The sequence below is a fragment of the Grammomys surdaster genome, unplaced genomic scaffold (assembly GCF_004785775.1).
Source record: "Grammomys surdaster isolate TR1022 unplaced genomic scaffold, NIH_TR_1.0 126163, whole genome shotgun sequence".
NCBI classification, from domain to species: domain Eukaryota; kingdom Metazoa; phylum Chordata; class Mammalia; order Rodentia; family Muridae; genus Grammomys; species Grammomys surdaster.
The window spans coordinates 293615-306772 of NW_021620970.1; positions in this window are offsets into that span (position 1 = coordinate 293615).

The window sequence follows — 13158 nt, forward strand, 5'->3', positions numbered from 1 at the left end:
ATACTCCAAAGTTCCATAGTAATTTATAGAAGAGAAAGCTCTGTGTGTGTGTGTCTGTGTAAATATATTATCTTGTGATTTTAGAAATGGATATGTATAAAGAAATTTAATCATTTCATCTCTTCTCTTTTTAAATATCCACAGACCTGTCCTCATTAAGTCAGTCATTATAATTAAATCCAATCCTGACACTATGGCCAAAAGTAGCAGGAAGAAAAGGTCCAAGTGAAGAGAGTCATGCTGCTTTGCACTAATTGTACTGGAATCAGGACTAGCAGGTTCTGTTGGTGACTGCGATATATTTTAAAGGGGTTCAGAGAGATCATCTTTCACCTTATGCGAATAGAGAAAGTCAATTGACATAAATAATGTGGGTTGACATAAACAGAGAAAGTCAGTTAGAATAGAAGTGAAAGAATGAAACAAATACAAACTATGGCAGAGATGGAGGCCCTGAAGAGGGAGTAGCAAAGAAAGCAACTGTCTTCAATTTTGACGATTTGTCTGTAACAGTGGATCACACTGCATCTCTTGCCTTTAGGCTCCGTAATTCACATCCTCCTTTTGGCTTAGCATATTTTAACAGACTCTCTTTCTTATGGTTAAATCATCTTTTATAAAGTCATTGATTCTTTTTAAATACCAAAGAAACAGCAAGGCGACAAGATGTATCAGAAGCCTGAATCTGCCTTGTCTTGTAAATTAGTATCTACATATCTCATGTGGTTGCTCCAAAGCCCTGTGATCTTCAAGAAGGCCTACTCTGAGCCTCTTTCGTTACCTTTGAAATAAGGTAAACAAACTCCACATTTGATGGCATAGCAGAAAAGACACCCTAAACAAAAAATCCTTTTGAATAAAATAAGATGCCATATCACTTTTGAGGCTCTGTGTTCTTTGTTTTTGCATTGCTGGCGATGAAATCCCTGGCCCACCAGGCTCAACCACTGAGCTATACAAACTTCAGCTGAGGAAATTTTCAATTCATCATTAAAATATTACAGAAGCCTCTTAGAAGGAAGTAACCAGGAAGTTGCAGATAAAGGAGTCCCCAGGTTGACTTTTGACCTAAAGGTTGCTATAGAAGACATGAATCTTGAACTTCCATTTTGGCATCTGTTTATATGAACAAGAATGTGAGAATCATCTCAGAGCTCTTCAAGGCAGGTAATCTACAAAGTGACCCCTGCTACACCCACCATGAGTGAAATACATAACCCTGCTACATAGAAAGAAAAGAAACATACCTGTCCCATCTAAACTGTCCTGGAGTTGAAAAAGAATATTTTGCCCAGGTAAATTATAACCATCACTGTTGATGTGATTTTGAAAAAAAATTAAAGAAAAAAACTTTAACTTGTGATTCTAGATTAGTGGCAGCATGGTGAACAGACAGGGTAAATGTTAGTCTCCCATGAGGTTGGGGGGGGGGGTTCTTTACCTAATTAAACAAATATTAATATAATCTAGGTAGTAAATTAGATCGAATGCTATTTCTAACTGTACAACTGAGCATGTCATCCCAGTGTTTAAAATGTTCTTTTGCCTTTCAAACATCAAATTTGGTTACTCCCCATCCCAAATAAACAAAATAAATATTGGCATACAGTATTTTGTTTCACAGCCCCACAAACCTTAGTTGTTCAAGAGTTTTTGCCACTCAAGAGAGAAAATTCTCATATAACAAAGGAGTTTCTCCCATGGGGCACCTAACAATAAACCAGTGTAAATGGAAACTACAACTTTTGCTTGGCTATTCAGGCATTCTCATACCACTGGGAAAACAGGGGAAATAAACAAAATGTCATCTTTTACCACCATGCTTTGTGGTAAGAACTAATAAAACCAGAGTTCTAAATGAGGTAAAAGTATATCCCTGAACAAACCCCCCTCCCCACTGAGCAAAGGGAATGAACGGCGTTAGTACAGAGGAAATAATAAAGATAAGAAGTGAAAACTCTCTTGCTTATAACCTTTGTTGAAGAGTCGTTTTTCAGGTTTATTTTATTCATTTTAGTATCTTTTCGGTTCTTTCTCAGCAACTTCCACTCATATGTTTCATGTTGGCCATTACCCTCACCATGAAGCCATAATGTGAATAGTGTCAGGATGGAACTGATCACAAGAACAGGGCATGAGAAATAGGATCACCCTTTTGTGATGTTTCCTTTTGGTTGCTTGCCTGACACAATGTCCAATAAGCTGGGAAGGAATCTCCATGGGGAATTGTGGAGATTAGGTTGGACTGTGTGCAGGCCTGTGAGATATTTATTTACGTGGGTTGATTGACATAGGAAAAAGCACCCTGAACATTGTCAGCACAAATTCAGGAGCTGAGCTCTGGACTAAGTGTAAAGGAGAGGAACTGAACACTACAACACATGATTATTAATTATTGCTATCTGGTTTTGACAACACATGTAACACAAGTAGCTGTCTCAAGTCCCTGTGACTTCACCTTCCCTACAGTGATCAGTTATAACCTAGAATTGTGAACATAATATATCCTTTCTCTAAAGCTGATTATTTTTCAGGAATGGGGAAAAAAATCTAAGCCACCTCAGAACAGAACACCATGGATGGAGCATGGCATAAGGAGTGATTACAAGTTTGTGCTAGCTCCTTTGGGGAAATGGTGAGAGGGACATTTTTGAAATTCTGTGTCAGTTTTTCTAAATCTTTTTTTATTCTCCTTCAAGAAGAGAAATTTAACTCCAGGTATGAGAATTTTGGTGTGCCGGGCTACATTTTGGAAGAACATAACCTATTAGAATACTGCATTTCCTCCTCCTCCTAATCTAATAAACTACAACTACTTAGCAGCTCAAAGCACGTATTTTTATTCACAGTTCTAGGGGTTATAAGTCCAAAATTATCTTCACCGGGATAAAACTAAGATTTTTTTTTTTTATTTCTGAGACAAAATTTCATTGTTTAACCCTGACTGGCCTCAAACTCAGCAAGATCCTCATTGCAAAAATCAAGATATTCATGTCCATTCAACATACTCTATTTTTGTTTGAGTTGGCCATAGGATTTATATGTATGTCCTCAAAAACAAACTAAAAAGCCCTCATTTTTATGGTTTGGATTAGAAGTATCAGCTTTCCCAAATCTTGTGAGTTGAATTCTTATTCCCAGCTGGTGGGATTACTAAGAAATGGATTTTAAGATGCTCACTCAGTGAATTAACCGAGTTAAGAGAAGGTGGGACCCAGTGGAGAAAATATGTCACTTGAGGTATGTGGCTTTGAAGGAGATATCTTTTCTTTAAGCCATTTCCCCCAACATACTTCTCTCTCCTTGCTAAAGGCATAAAAACAATGGAGCTAGCTGAACATATAGTAAAACCTTGGTGACTGAGAGATAAAATTAACCTTTCTTCCATGAAATTATTAATCTCAAGAGTTTTCACAGCAACAAAAATCTGAAAGAGATATTCAAAATATTGTAATTTATGCCATTAATGTAATGCTTTGGATGTACTGGGGCTGCCTCCATTGATAAAGTGCTTGCTTTTACAAGTGAGAAAAACTGAATCCAACTCCCAGAACCCAAATAAAAAGCCCTGTATGGTGGTTGTTATAAACTTGTAATTTTAGCACTGAGAAGTGGAGTAAGGAGGATTCTAGACACTTACTAGCTAGTCAGACAAGCCTAATTATTAAGATCCACACGAATGAGACATCCTATCTCAAAGGAGATAAGCAGTGTTCCTGGGAAAGATGCCCAAGGTTACTCTACACATACATCTGCACATATATTTACATATAACCACATATGCACACACATACACATATATGTATGTATATATGCATACTTTATGTTGTGATATACATATGTATATGTGTGTATATGTATGTATGTACATGTGTGTACACACATACACACACATGTATACATATATACACACATATACACATGTATATGTTTAATCCCAGATGTGGGAATATATGGGGCTGCTTCACAGAAACTGACTGAATTCTCGTGCTCAAGCAGAGACATAATTTGCCAGCTACAGATGGGTTCTGCAATTGTGGGGTGTTTGGAATTCTGGGAACTTTTCTGAGGGTATATAAATGCTAGAGTCTTGATAGGTGAGGTGGGTGTTGGTTGCAGTTTGTTAGTAGTGCTGAAAGAAGAAGCAAGAAAAAGGAAATTAGATTCAGTGATTTATATATGTATGTTTATATCCCACACAGAAAAAACAATTCTATAAATAATAGTTTGAGGTCTAAGATTTTGGAATAAAACAAATAATATCTAGAGTCATTTTGCTTTCATTTTTGAACCAAAATAAAGAAATTGGTCAATGAATAAATAAGTAGTGTAGCACCATCCAGCACGATTCACTGTAATGACTGGACTGCCTTCTACCTCTGCTGCCTAAGCAAAAGATACTAGCTACAGCAGAACTCAGGAACCGGATTTATATTTTTATTTAGCACTAACCTTAACTTAAATGTCTTATATGGTTGATTCTTATTTTAGAACAGAAAAGAGCTTGAGTACTTGTACTTTTATAAGTAACAATACTTCTATGTGATTACCAAATATTTCTACAGGTCATATGTTGAAGCCTTCGTTGTCATCTAGTGGAAGCATCTTGGGAGGTTGGATCTAGTTGGGGGATATGCCCACTGGACCTACACTTTTGAAAGTTATAGCAAATTTCTGGTCCCTCCCCTCTTAGTGCTTTGTATGTACTATGAAGTAGTTGGGCAGTTCCTATGCCACATACTACCACCACTGTGATGTTCTGTCAAAGGATATAAAGTCAAACAACTGTGGTTTAAATCTTCAGAAACCATGAGCCAAAATAAACATTTCCACTTTTTAAGATGTCTACACTAGACACTTTATTGGAGAGGATAGTAGCCTGACTTATGAAAAAGCAGTTTAAGTAAAATATTAGTAAATTAATTTCTCTAATGTTCACAAATATTCTTGACTTTCATGTCAGTGATCTAAAGGCAGTGTCTTTTTTTAAATAATTTATTTATTTTTTCTCAAATCGTAATTCATTCACACAGGGGTTATAAACACAGAAAGGCAGGATGTGGGGAAGGGAATGACACTGGAGTGTGGGTGTTTGGGGGGAATACAGATATCTTTCAGAACAGGGTATCTTCTGGGTGAAGGTTCAGGGGACAGGTCACTGTGTCTCTGCCTATGACTCATTTGTCCTTATCTAAGTTGGTATTGTCTGCCAAGGCTACCTATTTACAAGGTCTATGACTACTCGGGCTGGTAAATTTCCACAGAAGCTGCCTGTTGACATTAGTTTATAGCCATCTGTTTCAATGTTTTCCCACTGATACCCAAGACTTGGTGTTAGTATACATGTATGACAGGCCTATTGCTGATTTTAGGCCTATGGCTGATTTTAGGCCTTCAGTGTGTAATCAGGGCTGCCCCTGACATCTCCTCTCTTCTCTAAGTATAGAAGGGCTGTGGCGATTCTAATCTTGCAAAGGCAGGGATAGAGGCCTGACCTCCAGTAATTGAAGGGGACCTTGTATTGACTCCGATCCCCCTGTTGTTGTCCAGTGAGGCATGAGGGCCATACCCATCCTGATGTCTTTTTCCAAAAGGCAGTGTCTTGATGTCCTGGCTTCCCTATGGAGTCAGGTCAATCTTTTTCTTTACAATCCCTAGCTACATCAGCTTACATGTATAGATTATATAAAAGGACTCCATCACTCCCTGTTTGGGGACTGATTACTGAAAATCTTCTACAGAAAGAAGGGATAAAGAAGAGTAAAGCTGAGCTATTTATCTTTATATTTCCTTGCAACAAGTTTGTACAAACTAGCAATTTCCCTCAACCACAAGCCATAGCTCCTTTCAGCTTACTACCTCCAAATGTCCTCTCTGTCTCCAAGTTCTAAAATCACTACCCCACTTTCCTTCTTCCAGCCTAAGAGAGTGAAGGCAGTCTGATATTCTCAGTTCTCAGGGACACACTGTGTCATGTCTCAGTTCTAGTACCTTCTTATTTATTATTATTCTGTCACTCAGTACCAGTATCCTGCCTGTTTTACTTACTGATAAAATCAGTCAACATTTCTTTACTAATGCTTCAGAATAAGGTTTAAAATTATAAATTAGCAAATATATAGGTTTTACCATAGGCCTTAGAGAGTACCGTAATCAGGGCTAGAGAGATGGCTCAGCAGTTAAGAGCATTGACTGTTCTTCCAGAGGTACTGAATTCAAGTCCAGCAACCACATGGAGGTTCACAACCATCTGTAATGGAATCTTGTACCCTTTTCTGGTATGTCTAAGGAAAACAACAATATACTCACATACATACATACATACATACATACATACATACATACATGCATACATATTTTTAAAAGGAGTACTATAATCAAATGGGCTATGAGTTATTACTGTAGATCTTAGTCATCACATAGGAATACATTTCTACTTAGCCTCAAAAGAGTAGTAACAATATTTCAATCATTAAAAACAAGTGGAAGATTCTTTTTCAAAACTAATTATAAAAATGTTGACACTGTTCTTATATAGTAATTTAGTCAGACTCCTGGGAACTTGAGTGTTTTCAAATACAGGTCCCTTAGAAAAGAAGATAAAGAATCATCAGATTCCCATAAGTCCAGTCTCATTAGGCAAGTATAAATCAAAAAGTAAAGTGAAAACAGAATTCAGTATTTCAGTGTTATTTGTCAAGTACACACAGTAAGAAATAAGAGATTAAAAAAAAACTTGTTATATATGAGATAGATAGCTGATGGGCAGATGATAGATGATAGGTACATGACAGACAAACAGACAGACAGACAGACAGACAGACAGACAGACAATCTTTAAGATCTCCACAGAGCCATTGTCCTATCTCCTCGAGTTCATCTCAACAGATACACTTCCAATTAAAGTGAGCTAAAGAAACTAGCTAATGCTGCCAGGGATAAGCAGCCCCTACTCATAGTACACCTGGGTTTCCTATAGTCTGTGTCCAGTTCCCACATTGTTTCTATCAGCCTTTACTCTACTCATCAGACCCATTTTCCATTACATACCTCATTCTCATCACTCCATGTTTCGTGTAAAGCTTATGATACCCCACATACTGATGAACAAGCCAGCCCTTCCAGGTCTATGTAATGTGTACCATGTCTCAGGGCTAGTAACAGCCTGGACATGGGTTCATACTGCACTGTCTGATCCCAACCTATTTGTCTGTTTCAAGAACCTGTTTTGATCCCACCTCCTCTTCAGAACATTACAGAACATTTTGTGGTTCTATTTTCTTTCTCTCTTTATTCTCTTGCTATTCCCTCTATGCTAATTCTTTGGGTTCTTATCTTCCACCAATTTAATATTTTAATTCTAAGTACCCTATGTGTTAAAAATGAAAGGAAGGAAGGAAGGAAGGAAGGAAGGAAGGAAGGAAGGAAGGGAGGGAGGGAGGGAGAATGAGAGAGAAAGGAAGGAAGGAAGAAAGAAAGGAAGGAAGGAAGGAAGGAAGAAAGAAAGAAAGAAAGAAAGAAAGAAAGAAAGAAAGAAGGGAAGAAGGAAAGAAAGAGAGGGAAAGAAAAGAGTACTCTGGAAGCCTCCTAGTGGTAACAATGCATATATTATTTGTTATCAATATTTTAAGTGAGAAGCAGGAAGAGAAGATGTGAAACACTCTGGGTCTTATTGGAATGCCAGGTAAAGCTGCTCTAGCAGAAAGAGGAAAATGTTGGCTGCTACAAGTCTACAGTGCTCCTTAGAGCTTTGATCACAACATGCACAGCTGAGTAAGGCTGTTAATGACAAACACTCCAAAAAATAATTAACTGTTATATCTGACTTCATGTCTCAAGGAACCCAAGGCACCATATCAGAAATTTCTGTTGAGACTGTAAATTATTTTGCAGCAGATGGCACATGACTATATAGCTGTAATTCATTATGCATAATTGCCCCGTGCTATGTCTCTCCAAGTCCCTATCTCTGCTGACATGGTGTGCCTTACCTCCACTGACATCTAAAAGCAAGTTGAAGATCGTTGACACACCATAAGGAAGTAGTTACAACTTCTGAAACAACAGAAAGTTCCTGATCATCAGAACTTCCTATCTTTAATTTTCCCGTTGAGTAACCCACTTTCATCAGAATTGGGAGAGGTGGGTGTGTTTGGCAAATCGTTTTTTGCTCAGGAAATGTTAGAATTTTTTTCTCTAATTAGTATCCCCTCCCCCGGGGTACATTGGAAAACTAAGGAGAAGAAATATGCATAAACATCAGTCAGGGACATGAAATTTTGAATTTCTCTAAAATGTTAAGTAGGAAAAAATGGTTAAAAGAGGCATAAAATTAGGTTTTTGGCTTGTGAAGTCTTTAGTTGTTTCTGCCATCTCTGAATACCATTACAGACAAGAAAGAAGAGAAGACAGTAAATGTCATTATCTGTAATAGGCTCAACAACAGAAGAACTTGGCAAATGTATCCCTGACATAATAAACAAATTAAAATTAATCAGATAATAGACCTCATATATAATGACTATTTCATAATGACATCTTATAGTCAACATAGTTGACTGTAACAGACCTGGAGCTCACAATTATTGTAAAATCTCCTCCACATCATCTTTTTATGAGCCTGTAAATCATTTAGTCCTCTTCGATTTTTCAGTCTTTCAGCTAATAAGCTTTTTTACGTATCAATCTCTTTCTTGACCTAAGCCCTAAGATTGCTTCTTTCCTTGTCTGGATGCCTCTGGAGAGCATTCTAGTATGGCTACATGGCACTCTTGATGCTCCCAGTTTCTCCTTATCTCTCAACTATGGAAATCTGTGTTTTATAATCTACTACATAACTGTCTCAATTCTGCCAAAAGTACTAGTACCAATTACAACTACAATGTGAAATCTATCAATTATCCATTCTCAATTTTTACTGGTCTTCTCTGTCCCATCTGAAAACAGTGAAAACACATCCAGCAAGTAAAGACGTATAGTGCCAAGCATGATGGTCTGAGTTCAGTACCGAGGACCTAGCAATGGAAAGATCCACCCCTCAGAAGTTGTCCTCTGAAATATATATATCTCACACACACTGTGGCATATGCATGTACATACATACATGAGTGCATAGATAGATGATAGATGGATGGATGAATGGATAGGTAGATGATAGATAGATAGATAGATAGATAGATAGATAGATAGATAGATGGATCGATGGATGGATGGATAGATAGATAGATAGATAGATAGATGACAGATAGGTCAGATAAATAAATAAAATTGCATTTCCTCATTATTATTATCTCCTAGTTTTACCTCCAATTGAACTACTCCAACTTTCACATTTTTTTTAACTCCTCCATTGGTTCGTTAAATGTTTTTTTTTAAACTCCATTTCTTCAAGTTTTCACTTCTTTAAATGCAGAATTCTTATTTGAGCTAAAGATCTGATTTTTCACTTATGTGCTAATGACAACCAAAGCTAGTTCTGTAACTCTCCCCTATGCCTTGAGCTTCAGAGTTAACAAACCCAGGCTTTCAAGATATTCACCTGAATATCAATAGCTACTCCTTGCTCGGTGTCAGTAATTCCAAAATTAATATCTCCCTGTTCCCCCAGCATAAGGAGTTCTCTGGTTCAGTATTCCTATTCATGCAGTAGAAATTTTTTGGTAACATTATATTTTGGGATAAATCTCAACCATGATCCAAAGAAAATTTTCTGACCTTTAATCCCTGCTAAGAGGACAGATGACCATTTATTTTCCTCATCCTACAGTCGACTGGACCAGAATAAAGAAAGATACAGACATTTGAAGTACATTAAGTTCCCAGGAATGGTTGAATACAAGATCTTGTCACTAAAACTCAAGGATGACATAGAATTATGAATCACTGCACCAGTGAAACTTGTTAGTATCTGACCCCTGACCTTGGAAAAGTCTACCTGTGCTTCGCCCAGCTGAAATAACTGTCAGGTTCTCACAACGAAAGTACTCCTGGCCAGCAATATAATTTTAAAACACAGTACATGTAAATCTAACTGATCTCAACATTTAAGGAGAGTCTCAGTGAAGTTCCTACCCATGTCTGGCACCTAGCCTCTCATTGACAATATCATCAGAAATGACTAAAATGATACCATGTCTTTCTAGATCCATTTATCCAAGTGAAATCCTAAGCAACATATTGTCTTGATTCCAATTCCCTTCTCAGCAGCTATTTCAGATCTGAAATATCAAATGTCAATTATTAAAGAATGTGTTTAAGAATTCATTTCCACCCTAGGCCTCAAATAGGTGGACTAACTCTGTGACACAACAGATAAATAATTTGGTAGCAAAACCTATTCAGATACATTATCATAAGTTAGCTATGGAGGACCACGAGACTCAAGATGAGGTTGTTACTTTATACAGGGTGTTTCCAAAACCCATCTCCACCCAACCTAAAAGGGGAGACTTCTGCCCCTAGACCAAGCAGAGAGGGGCCACCCAGAATCCCCTCTGATAGGTGATCTGAATTCTTGCTTAGGCTGCGAGGCTAAGCACTACAAGGGAATATAAGTAAAAGATAAAAATATCTCTCTGGGTTCCCTGAGGGACAAGCCTGACTGCATAGGGGTTGATGTCAAAAGTATCCCCTCTCCAGGAAAAAGACATCAGGATGGGTATGGCCCTCATGCCTCACTGGACAACAACAGGGGGACTGGAGTCATTACAAGGTCCCCTTCAATTACTGGAGGTCAGGCCTCTATCCCTGCCTTTGCAAGATTAAAATCGCCACAGCCCTTCTATACTTAGAGAAGAGAGGAGATGTCAGGGGCAGCCCTGATTACACACTGAAGGCCTAAAATCAGCCATAGGCCTAAAATCAGCAATAGGCCTGTCATACATGTATACTAACACCAAGTCTTGGGTATCAGTGGGAAAACATTGAAACAGATGGCTATAAACTAATGTCAACAGGCAGCTTTTGTGGAAATCTACAAGCCCGAGTAGTCATAGACCTTGTAAATAGGTAGCCTTGGCAGACAATACCAATTTAGATAAGGACAAGTGAGTCATAGGCAGAGTCATAGTGACTTGTCCCCTGAACCTTCACCCAGCCAATACCGGTTCTGAAGATATCTGTATTCCCCCAAAAAACCCACACTCCAGTATCATTCCCTTCCCCACATCCTGCCTTTCTGTGTTTATAACCCCTGTGTGAATGAATTACGATTTGAGAAAAAATAAATCATAAAAAAAAGAAAGAAAGAAAACTGTAAAGCCAAGAACAAAAAAAAAAAAAGAAGTCATTTCCATTGTTTTCTAGAATTCTAAGGCTGTAATTTTGCTGTTTTAATACTCCTCTTTAAAATTTCATTTGTCATATTATTTTCAAAAATCATAAATGCTGTTGCACATGATATACAAATGCAAGACAAAATGTCCCTTTGGGTGTCTTCTCTTGGACTGCATCAAAGAAGCCAGTATGGCCATGGATTTAAGAAAAGATATATTCTGGCTCCTAGAACCAAGTGGCAGGCTTTATTATAAAAAGAATCCAACACACTGGGTACTACAAGAAAGCTAGTGAAACGTTCACAAGTGCTAAATTAAAAACATTTCACATAGATTCACTTCCTTCAAAGATAAAATGGAGTCCTTTTCTGAAATGAGTCTAGGCTTGACCATTCTTCAGCGAATAGAGAGCATAAATGACCATCTAAAGGTGAAAGCAAGTCAACACCGGTATAGGTGAAGAGTCAGCATTTCTATCCCTTTCATTTGAAAAGGGTGTTTCGCCTCTGGGCTGGAGCAGACACAGAGTCGGTCTGCTCCTGTCCTGTGGAGAAACTGAATCCTGAGTCATCCAGGAGCCACTGCACTCAGAGCAGCTGGTAAGAACTCCATCTCACTCCCTAAACCCCAGAGATAGATCGGGGAGCCAGGGACATCCAGGGCACAGCAGCTACCCAAACCCCGCCCCTCCGGAATTCCACTTCCCTTCTGCCCCTGCCTGGTCCTCTGGGCTGGAGCAGACACAGAGTTGGTCTGCTCCTGTCCTGTGGAGAAACTGAATCCTGAGTCATCCAGGAGCCACTGCACTCAGAGCAGCTGACACAGAGTCGGTCTGCTCCTGTCCTGTTGAGAAACTGAATCCTGAGTCATCCAGGAGCCACTGCACTCAGAGCAGCTGGAGCCACTGCACTCAGAGCAGCTGAAACTGAATCCTGAGTCATCGAGGACCCACTGCACTCAGAGCAGAAGGATTTCCAGATCCAAGAGGTGGCCTGAGTCCCAGGAGTTCTTCCACCCAGGAGATTAGGAGCATAAGACCACAGAGACCTCTGGACTCTGAGGAGCTCTGCAATAAGCAAGATAACTGGAAATACAGACTCCAGTTTTACACAGTGAGGGCAGGTACCACTAGAGTTAACCAGATGGCAAAAGGCAAGCGCAAGAACATAAGCAACGGAAACCAAAGTTTCTTGGCATCATCAGTGCCCAATTCTCCCAATATAGCAAGCCCTGAACACCCCATCACACCTGAAAAGCAGGATTCAGAGTTAAAATCACTTCTCATGATGATGATAGAGGATTATAAGAAGGAATTAAGTAACTCCCTTAAAGAAATACAGGAGAGTACAAGTAAACAGATAGAAGCCCTTAAAGAGGAATCACAGAAATCCCTTAAAGAAATGGAAGAAAACACAAAGAAGGAATTAAACAAAAACATTCAGGATCTGAAACTAGAAATAGAAACAATAAAGAAAGTTCAAAGGGAGACAACCATGGAGATAGAAAACCTAAGAAAGAGATCAGGAGTCACAGACGCAAGCATCACCAACCGAATACAAGAGATAGAAGAGAGAATCTCAAATGCAGAAGATACGGTGGAAAATATTGACACAGTTGTCAAAGAAAATGCAAAATGCAAAAAACTCCTAACTCAAAACATCCAGGAAATCCAGGACACAATGAGAAGACCAAACCTAAGGATAATAGGTATAGATGAGAATGAAGATTCCCAACTTAAAGGGCCAGTAAATATCTTCAACAAAATTATTGAGGAAAACTTCCCTAACCTAAAGAACAAGATGCCCATAAACATACAAGAAGCCTACAGAACACCAAATAGACTAGACCAGAAAAGAAATACCTCCCGTCACATAATAATCAAAAC